The sequence below is a fragment of the Falco peregrinus genome, chromosome 6 (genome assembly GCF_023634155.1).
Source record: "Falco peregrinus isolate bFalPer1 chromosome 6, bFalPer1.pri, whole genome shotgun sequence".
NCBI lineage: Eukaryota > Metazoa > Chordata > Aves > Falconiformes > Falconidae > Falco > Falco peregrinus.
Window position 1 is genome coordinate 57,561,598 of NC_073726.1, and position 10,555 is coordinate 57,572,152.

At 49.6% G+C, this 10,555-nt stretch overlaps 1 protein-coding gene across 9 annotated transcripts in view; it reads right to left on the bottom strand.

Annotated features, from left to right (window-relative positions):
• The window catches only part of SGSM3 (small G protein signaling modulator 3), a 30,405-nt gene extending 20,550 nt beyond the window's left edge, over positions 1–9,855 (bottom strand). For 3 of the 9 annotated variants that reach the window (XM_055809151.1, XM_055809154.1, XM_055809155.1), the window contains exon 1: positions 9,719–9,855. The gene's annotated coding sequence lies outside the window, so the exon portion shown is untranslated. Of the gene's footprint in view, positions 1–1,594; positions 2,596–2,626; positions 2,739–7,494; positions 8,667–8,888; positions 9,587–9,718 lie in introns of those variants that run through there. The other 6 variants (XM_055809153.1, XM_027786657.2, XM_027786655.2 and 3 more) reach the window with 6 other exon arrangements.
• Positions 9,856–10,555: the final 700 nt, after the last annotated feature.

Sequence of the window (10,555 nt, forward strand, 5' to 3'; positions counted from 1 at the left end):
AAAACCCCCACAACATACATCATCATTCTCTGAATACACTGCCCATGGAGAAGGGACTGGCATAGTAAAAAGAGTTTAATGGGGGTATCATCAGATGCAGAAAGCCTGAAAGAGATTTTAGAAGTAGCATCACAAACCATAGGAGTAAAGCGTATTAGGCTGTGGAATACAGCTCCCTGAAAGGAGTTGGGAAAGCTTCTGACAAGGATTTTCTGTAATGAATTGTGCTAGGATGCGGACAACACGCTATCGAGTACCTCTGCAATGAGCCAGGCTCCTCTAAACTAAACCAGGCGATCAAGCTCAGATGATGAAACAGCCCACATAGCTCCCCTCCTTACTTTCCTGATACCAGTTCACAGCAGATTTTTATAAGGGTTTTCCAGGACAACAATAGAATAGTTCGGTAATCACCGGGAGAGATTTTTGAACGTTAAGATCAACCTTACAACTCCATATGTGGGAGACATCAAGAGCCACCTCCACCACGCAGACAAAGCCAGTGCTGGGATATATCAGTCACTCGCACTTGGGAAAGAACCTGGGAGAAACTAACATTTGCATGTCTGGGATGGGTTTTCCAGCTTCCCCTTTCCAGTACAGCTACTTATGACTGCACAGCACTAAAAGAAGGAACCCCAGGGATTCACCCAGCAGGCCCTGTCCAAGCTGTTTGTAGTGCTCAGTAGTACAAGGTTATATTGCCTTTGCATTTCAGTGAGCTTTCCAGTGAGCACTCGGAGCCTGGCAGTGGCTTGCTACAGCACTCCAAGATAAGCAGCTGTAAAACACTGCAAAAGCATAAAAAGCATCTGTGTCTGAGAACACAAATGATAAGGCTTCTTCCTCCCAGATTTTATCCCTTACAGTTGCTTGTTTCCAGAAGTTTTAAGTCTGCTGTAGCCATTTCATGCATGCGATTTCATAGGCTTTATGGGTTCTCTGCAAGTAAAAGGCTGGCATGGATGAACAGGCACTCTGATCTTCTGACACCAACTCTCAGGGCAAAAAGAAAAACAAACAAATGTCCAGCTTTTGTTTCTCAGAAGTAAAGTTCTCCACAAAATGGCCAGCTGCTTACCCACGAGTTCTGTAAATGTTTTCTACTCTTCCCATCACTAGCCTCACTTGTTCTCTGAACACCAACTCTTCCCTTAGTAACTGAAGATGTAACAAGAATTACAAAATGAGCACCTGCACACTCACTTTACATGGGAATGCACACAGCACGCACACCAAGCAGGTAAATCTCCTGACAATACTTATTCCCCTTTCTACATCACTGAATGCATTTTGATGCTTTTTTTTCCCAGGCTTATCACTGCTCTGCAACCACAGCTGCTCTGTTCCTGAGCCTGCAATACACAGAGCCTGCAATAGCTCCTCCTCCCCTGCCTTCTCCCAGCCCAGTTAACCCCGTTTCCAATGACTTTTATTAGGAATGCAATCACTGTTTCAGCCATGTGGTATGTCTGCCATGCTTCTTCTCATTGCCTCTGCTCTGAATCCATCCTCAGTACCACAAGCTTGCAAGTAGGGATCGCCCTCAGCCATTATTAACCGTCACCGCATGCACAATCACTACTGAACCAACCTGCTATGGAGGAGCCAGGCCAGCGTTGGGCACGTAGGTGAGAAAACACCCCGTAAGACGGGAATTAACCACGGTGCTCAGGCAGCAGGGCAGGAGAGTGCGGAGGCTACAAGTCCTTCCACCTCCTAGAACAGGTGTAGTAGAGGGGAACACCTTTCCTTGTCCACATCATCACATGCTGGCCTCCGCCTTGCTGGAGATCACTTCCCTGCCTGCAGCCTGCCCTCATGTCCCAGACTAATGAGCACTGAACTTGGTGGGCAGGTTTTTCCTGCCCCTGGTTCCTATAGAAACGTTCCTGCAAGCACTCATCTGGGATGGGCCCAAAGAGGCTCGCCTTGCTGCGGGCACACGGTGCGCGGAAGGGCAGGGTGGGGAGTGAACCGCACCACAAGAAGGCTCCAGCTGCAGCACAAGGAGGTGGAGCGCTGGGGACTGCCCACAGAGCCAGGTGCTCCACCAGAAGGTGCTGAGGCTGCTGCACCAGCCATGTAGGTCTTCGTCATCCTGCTTTCTGTCCCCTCCTACTCTGCCTCCAGTAAAGCATCACAGGAACTTGGAGGAAGGTTCTCCGACACAGCCAGGCACCACCCAGAGCAAACCAGGAGGAGGATATCTGGCATATGGGATTGATATAGTAAGTCCTCTCCTTTGACTCAGGGATATAAACCTAAAGCAACTCTCAGACTCTCCTAGCCAGGAGACAGCAAGTAACGAAAGGGGCTCCCATGAAGCCTGTGAAATTGCATGCATGAAATGGCTGCAGCGCACTTAACTGTGTTATTTACCCAGTACACACTTCTGAAAACCAGCAACAGTAAGGGATACAAAGGAAAAATCACATTAGATCCAACAGGTATTAATGGCAATTCCCAAACTCTCTGACTTCTAAAAACCAGCTTTCACCCATCCATTAAGAAGCATCTTCTATGTTTAAAGGCAAGTTAAGTTTCCTACATCAAGCAATTTTGGTCACACAACAAGGTAGTATTCACACTTTGGAAACAGTTTTTGTTAAAATGTAACTGGTACCTGTTATTTACAGCTTTACTTTTTGAGTTCAGGCTAAAACAAATCACACCACCATTGATTCCAGCCTGCTAGAAGACGGCTACAATGACAGGGGTGTGCCTGAAAAAGAAGGCTGCAAGGGAAGAATGCAGTCAGCATCAGGTACAGCTATCTGAAGCGCTCCAGCTGCAACACCTTTGTTGGACTTGTAAATACACACTGTGCAGGATTATGTCAGATTGATTTCTTTCCCAGTGTAGGTGTCTTTTCTAAATCGACGTTTGCAAAGGAGACCTGCAAATTTACTTCCACTTGGCACTGTCAAGCCTCCTCTGGACATACTGCTCTTCCACACAGCTGTGATGAGAGGTTTCAATTACCTGGCTTCTTGCAAACACCAGATAACAATCTCCTGCTGCCTATGTTTTACTTGCTTGGCCTCTTTTGCCACGTGATCTCCACTTAAGCCTGCTGTGGTACTGCCTGGATGTGCTAGGCATGAAATGATGCTATCGGAAACCTTTCAGTAGGATCTTTTATTTTTGGGACAGAAACTCCTTCCCAGGTTTTAGCAACAATAACAACAAAAAGCGTCCACCAAAAAGCTGTCAAAAAGCAACGTACCTCTATCAGACAGACTGTGCAGAAGACAAACATTTTTACAAAGCAATGTTTTTGTATGCTGAAAATATTACAACTAGTAACTGTGCAGCAGCCATCACCAAACATTGTCAGAAGGACCAGAACAAACAGAACAAATCTTTCTATTTTCATCCACTGTCATATGAACAGCATATACAAAGCTTCCTCTGACAGTAAGCCAACATAGGGAAAGACTCTGCTTTCCATTAAGCTTAATTTGAACATGAAGCAACACTGCAGGCAGTAAATCCCACTGCCTCCTCTGGACTGTCAGCTAGTTTCCACTGCTCTCTATTCTCTTCCTTCATTTATTTATTTTTAAAAATGTCTTGGAAGAGAGAAAAGCAATTGCAAAGCCACAGTACCCATCAGGAGGCCACACGCTTAGGTGTAGTTCTAGAAGGCTCTTCCAGCTCAGCTTTTAAAATCCCATGTAGATCTTCTCCCTCTCTCAGAAATCAGACAAAAAGAAGACCCTGTGCTGCATCAGGCAGTTGATTTCTGTCCTCTCACACCTGGAAAGCTTGTTTCCCTAATTAAAATCCAGACTTGCTCAATGAAATGCACAAGGGGAGCTCTCGGCAGGAAGCCCTCCCTTTCCCTTCCACTCTCCCCACATTGCGAGTTTCTCCCTCAGGTCAGGCAAAGGCATATCCTGGTGCTGCAAATGCCATTAGTCCCACAAGTCAATATTTGCTTTGCACATATACAGTCAGAAGAAAACTCCAGCTTCACAAACAAGTAGGTAAGTGAAAAAAGCACAGCCACACACCTGACCAAGGGGCAGACAAGATGCAGGTAATTTCTGCCCCTCACACCCTGGCTTTTAAAGTGATGCAGAACGCTGCACAGACACCGACACACACAAACTTCTGATTAAGGAGTCGATATGGTGCTGGTGAATCTGGGTCATTCCAGGAACCATCTGCTTAAGGCTTACAAACCACAGCCAGCCTCACACCGCCTCGGGTGTTGAGCCACACACTACAGATGCAGAAGGCAGGTGCTGAGCTAGCCTCCATGCTTGATTTCTACTGCAGGGCTTGGAATGAAAAGTTGGGTGACTTTAACTGCCCTCAGCCCACTTTCTCATAGCAGATAAAGTCAATCAGAGATGAAATAAAAGCCTATGGCAGGCCTAGAAAGGGGGACACGAGACCTGGAAAGCAGCAAAAGTGAAGGTTGCAACAGCCTTGCAGAGCCGGGTGGGCAGGCAGGAAGGATAGCAAGCTGCTGACAGTGTTACATCACTTCACCGCAGAGGCATCGCTCAGGACTCCAGCGCTGTCCAGTCACCGACTGGGATCACATACTGACTGCACGAGTGTGGTGGGGCAGAGCGCCTCCTCCCAACTGCCTCGGGGCACTGTTAGAGGGACACCTAACAGAGACAACAAAAACTAAACTGGAACTCTGTGCTTCCTGCCATAAAGCACCTTGTAGACTCCTGGTCACGCTGGAAATGTAATTCCGTGCAGAAATGTAACTAAAAGGTACTTTTATGCAACAGACCTGCTCTCTGCACTGATCAGTGTCCAGCAAGTCTGCCTGGTGTACTGACAGAGAGCGCCCTACTGGAGCTGAAGGCGCTGAACCATTTTTCAGTTTATACAAAAGGAATGCAACAAGCAACTTCCACGTTTGTAGCCATTTCATCTCCATTTTGAAAATAAGGATGTGAAAAAGCAGAATCCTGCTTCCTACTGCTTACGCATTGGACAGACAGACCACAGATGGACTTCCTGATTGTAGTTCAACGTGTCAAGCTTACCCTTAAAAAAAACCCACAACCATCTACACAACACCTGCTGATACAAAATGCAGATATCCTACATACTAACATATATTCTTTTCAGAGCAAAACTGTCTTTTATTTATCTGGCTCCAAAGCAGAATGCTGATCCTTTATGCAGGGGACAGTTTGAAAAGGCTGAAGCTCTTACTTCTAAAATCCAGAGATAAAAAAGGCTTCTCCCATATGGCTCATGAAAAAAAAACCAACCCAAAAACCACAACAAACCAGAACCAAACTTACTTATGGCTCTGCTGTGTTGCTAACATAAGCCACTACACTTTTTAGCCCTGGAAAGCAGAGGGTGCCTATCCTTACACAGCAGACACCTGGCGCCTGCTAAGCATGAACTGCATTGCTGGGGAGAACCTCTTGTTTGCGAAGACCCTTGGGGTCAGAGGAGGAATTCTCCCTTTCCCGGTGCTCCCATTATTTGAGTGGTGAGAGGATATGCAATGGAAATATAGTGTGCTCCTCCCATCTCACACAGGAACATTACAATAGACCGAGCACTGGAACAACAGTTGTTTGTTTTATCTGCATTGAATAAGGTTGGAAAAAAAGGCCAGGATACAAACTAGCAAGGTGTCCACTCTCACGCAAGCAGAATTCTCCTTGCTTCCAACACAGAGGGAAGAAAATGCATGCGTGCCAAAAGGCAGATCTGCAGTCGCCCTAGTCTTCAAGGCTTAGGGTAAAGGTGATTCCACATTAAACACTGCTACACAAATATAATTCAAAGATTTCTGATTAGCACCTAAGAGGGCCTCAAAAATCTCTTCCACGAGAGTCAATTTCTGCACAATAAATGGGCACTTACACCCAAATAAGCACCAGGGCACTTCTGCAGAACTCTGCAGAACCTCATTTTCCCCCAAACTGTCCAGAAGTGGTTTTTACCTTCTGTTCTGTGAACTTCTGTAAGTCTGCAAACTATTTATAAGATGTCTGTGGAAGGTAATGGCAACTGAACAGTTTAATTTGCTATGCAGAAGTTTGAAAGAAAATAATTCTGTTAGAGATGCACGGTTATACGAATCAAAGAAAGGTTGAAAGACATTGACAGTTATTTCAAGACAGATATTACAAAGTCTTTTATATGACACTCCCACCCCAAGTAGTGACAAGCAGTAACATCCAAAGCTCTCTTCATCACCTCCAGAGCCAGCCCTGTAGGCTCAACCCCAGGTAAAAGTTGGTCTCATCCTGCCGTTCCCAGTGACAAAGAAACAACTGCCTGAAGATTCTTGATACTGCCTCTGACGGATTTGCAGAGGTTTAGCTGTCAGGGTTTGCTATTCTCTTGGTGAGGCACAAGAAAGGCTAGATTCAGGTCACTCCTGTAGCTCTGTTGTATTACTATTTGCTCTAGTATTAGTTTAAAAAAAAAAAAAAAAAAGGTCAGATTCACCTATCAGGACTCTAAGCAGGTCTCCTCATTTCACTTGGCTCCAGAAAACAGCTTTTTAAGGAAAGGATGTATCACAGCACTCAAGATTTTTTTTTTTTTTCCCTTCAGGGCTCTGTCTTCCCAGAACTCAATTATCTGAAGAGGCTAGTAACACCCAGATCACCACTCAGGACTGTTTGCAAAGCTCTTTTCTAGCATGTCGTATTAGACTACTTGATCTTGCTCCTGCAGAAATTTACAGGCACAGATAACTCTGAGAAAAAAAGCAAAGCGTACATCTATAACAAAACAAGACAACCTCCCACCAACATTTCCTGTTTCTGGGGCTCAGGAAGATTTTTGCCACCAGAACAAAAGGCCTGTTGGGTTATGGACATTTTCTCTCACCTCTGAATCATCAGTACTTTCCAGCCAAGAAATTATGTACTGAATGGGCAGTGACAACAGGTCATGTAGCCATATTAATACCAACATGCTATCTTCTCCTATCTCATAAAACAACCGTGTTTTCATTTCTCATAGCATTATTTTTTTCTTAAGCCAGAAACAGAATTGCTATTGTACCACTATAACTTGTTGCACTCCAGTTTAAAAAAAGCTGAAACTTCCTCAGAGACAAAACAAATGTGACAGGACAACGTCCTCCTCTTCCCTGCCTGGTGTCAACAGTAACACAGCTGACAAGTGAGACCTTCTCCAGTGCTCCCAGACATTTACCCTGTGTAAATTTTATGTATCTAAAATCATGACTGTGTGACGAGAGGTGGCATAGAAAGAAGTTTAAACAAGTCTTTGTGTTGCTGAGGATACAAACCTGAAGTGTCAACACCTCTCCATCTCCTGATGGACATGTGGAACACTGCACTCATGACACAGAATGAAGCTATTTGTCTACCTCATCCCACTTGACAATTGCAAAATCCCTATATCCTATCCGTCTGAGCTGGGACAGGGTCTAGGATAACCAGTGTGATACCGATCACCAATCAGGATTTAGCTAGAAGAGCTATAGAACCATATACACCAAGATAGAAGGTGCCTTACCTTCATCAATGAAGATAGTTGTAATATTCCTTAGGGCTTATTTTTTTAAAGTTTTCTTTCCTTCTCGTGCTTTGGTGGGAAGTTTGCAATTAACAGCCATGAAGACAGACATCATTCCGATCGTTTGCAAACCAGTTACAACCTCAAATGCAGTATCATTTGGGAGAAGCAAACTCACCCGATTCCTTTCTTAAAGCACTCCAAATACAAAACACAGTAAACAATTTTGCAACACAGAGACCAATTCACTACAAATGAGATTGAGACCGGCAGCTCATTTCATACAGATGCCTTCATCAATAATCTCTACTTGTTACCATGCCAACTCAGGTAAGAGACCTTGACTTTTAAAAGCTAAATATTTTGATTATTGCCTATCTTTTAAGATTGTCAAGGTCCTTTAGAACACTGATATTTGCAAAAGATACCCTCCTGCAAGAAAGCAAGCAACAGGTTAAAAGCACAGCAAAGAAGAAAAACCTCAATGACATTAGCAGAGACCCCAAAACTGGAGAATCATTTCAGTCCTGAGCAGGGGTGCAGCACCTCCCTCACCTCATTAGCTGATGTTAATTCTATCATCCCCTGACCAGCTTACTTTCTCCAGAAATCTGCTGCCCCTCATGGATACCCTTAGCATGAATGACATCTCCCTGAGATTACCAAAACACATTAGGTGGAACGCGTCATTTTAATCTGCTAAATACAGAATTAACATAACCTTACATTAACATGACACAACCAGTCCTCACCCTGATCTCTTTAATTACAGGTCATGCCTCTTCCCACGCCCTTCCTTTCCTTTTATTTCGTGATTTCTCCAGGGTAGAAATCCAACCTTTGTTTCTGCAAAGGGAAAGCCACACACCCCTCGCAGGGATCCAGAAATACATAATGAAACAGATCTTTGTTCCAGTGACTGTTTCTTTCCAGGACACCACTCCAGCCTCTGCAGCAACTGAAAAACTACTCTAGAACTCAGGTTATCCAGCAAGCAACTGTACTCTGATCAACATCTTGGCAGAAGCACAGCAGTGCCCCACTCCTGCTAGGCTGGTAGTTCCTTCTAGAGTGGTTTTAAGATCCAGCCTCTCACTACTGTTCTTAACTCCGGCGAGACTGCTTCTCTGTCTAAAGGCCCCAATAAAGGATCCTCCATTTCCTCAAGACACTTTCACCACTTTATCCCCCCCTGTCCCCCCCACCAAATACCACAGCCAGTCATGCAGAGTAAGGCTGAGACATCATGAAGTAGGAAGCTCTGACATCACATAAAAAACCCGCACACCAACACTGAAATCTATTTGCTTAGAAGGAAAGTACCTGACTGAATTCATACATCCCTCAAAAAATTAGGAAGGAAGCAAAACGGACACAGAGAAATCTTCCCTGACCTGCCCTCAGCAGCGCTATGAAGAGCCGCCCGCTGTCCCGGAGCCGCCGCCACCGCCTGCACAGGGATTAAATCCGTGTCACGGCGCTTCTTCACCCCCTCGAATTTACATCACCAGGTACATTTGTCTTCTGGCTTCCTTGCTGCAGCTGACAGCCGCAGGGCCTGCAACGTGCCTGTCTATGCCCGCTACGGAGGGGACGCTGCCATGTTTCCATCCGCCTGTCGCGACCGTTCCCGTACCCCAGAACACAGACCGTCCCCCTCCTGGGGCACCTCCGAGCAGCCGCCGGCGGGAGGGCAGGGGGGGATGGCAGAGCTGGGCGGACAAGCCCACCCGACGGCCCCGGCCCCGGCGAGGAGGGGGCAGGTCACCGGGGGCAGGGGCGGCGGGGACAGCGAGCGAAGCCCGGGGCCGCGGGGGCAGGCCGAGCCCGGCCAAGCGGCGGCGCCCGCCGTGAGTCACCCGCCGGAGCCCGAAGCCTGCCCCGGGGCCGGGGGCCCGCCCTGCCCGGGAGGGGGCCGGGGAGCGGAGCCGCGGCCGCGCACCCCCCCGCCCCACACACAGCCCCGGCGGCGGGGCCGCCCCCGCGCCTTCAGCGCCCCCCGCCCGAGGGGCAGCGCCGGGGGCGCCTCACAGGGCCGCGGCCGTCGCTGGGGGCCCCGGCCGGCGCGGGGGGCGGAGCAGGGCGGGGGGGCGGCCCAGCGAGCACTCCCTCCCGCCGGCAGGACCCCCTCCCGCCGGCCGGACCCCCCGCCCGGGCCGCGGCCGCCCCGCCGGCGCTCCCCCCCCTCCCCCCCTCCCCCGCCGGCGCGCGCTCCCTCGCTCACCCGCTGGCCGCGCTGTCCCCGCAGGGCGCGCGCCCGACCCCGACCCGGCGGCCCCACGCGCAGCTCCCGAGTGCGCGCGGCGCGCATGCGCGGCATCCGGGCGGCGGCGCGGGGCGCTGTGGGGGCCGTAGGCCGGCGCCCAGCGGGGGGCCGCCCGCGGGAGCGGGGCTCTCGGCCGCGGTGGCACGCGTGGGGCTCCCGAACGCAGCCCAGGTGCGCGGGGCAGGGCCGGGTGCCGCGGGGGCAGCCTCTGCACCGGCCTCGGAGGGGGCGGCCGCGGCCCGTCTGCCACGGTCAGCGCCGGGCACCGGCCCGCTCCTCGGAGCCGCTCGGTGCTTTCCTGGCGTTCAGGCCGAGACGAATCTCCTCCGAGGCAGGGCACAGCCCCGCTGCCGCGGGGACACGCACCGCGACACCCGGGACAGCCGCTGGCCGGGCACGCTGGCCCGTCCGCCCGCAGCCGCCCCCGCAGCGCCCCCTGGCGGCCCGGCCCGGCGGCACCTCCGCCCGGCGCCGTTGCCAGCTCTGCTGAAAGAAACGAAGCCAGGTCCGGAACCGAGCGCTTTCGAGGGGGCGTGCGGGTCTCCGGCAGGATTTTTGCACCGTGCCGCAGTTCGCTGGGAGGGTGACGTTTTTCCCTGTGTCACTGTTACTCTTCTTAAATGTTGCAGGAAAACAAGCCCGGTGCCTCCCAGCTGGCAGCCTCTGCCCAGCACAAAGATCTATTTCCAGATGACAAAAGGTACATTGGCTGCTCTTCTCTGCACAGGGTCTGTTGGTGGTTTTTAATCCCACAAAGGAGGAGGAAAGAGGACTTTCGCATGTTTTCTTTCTTGG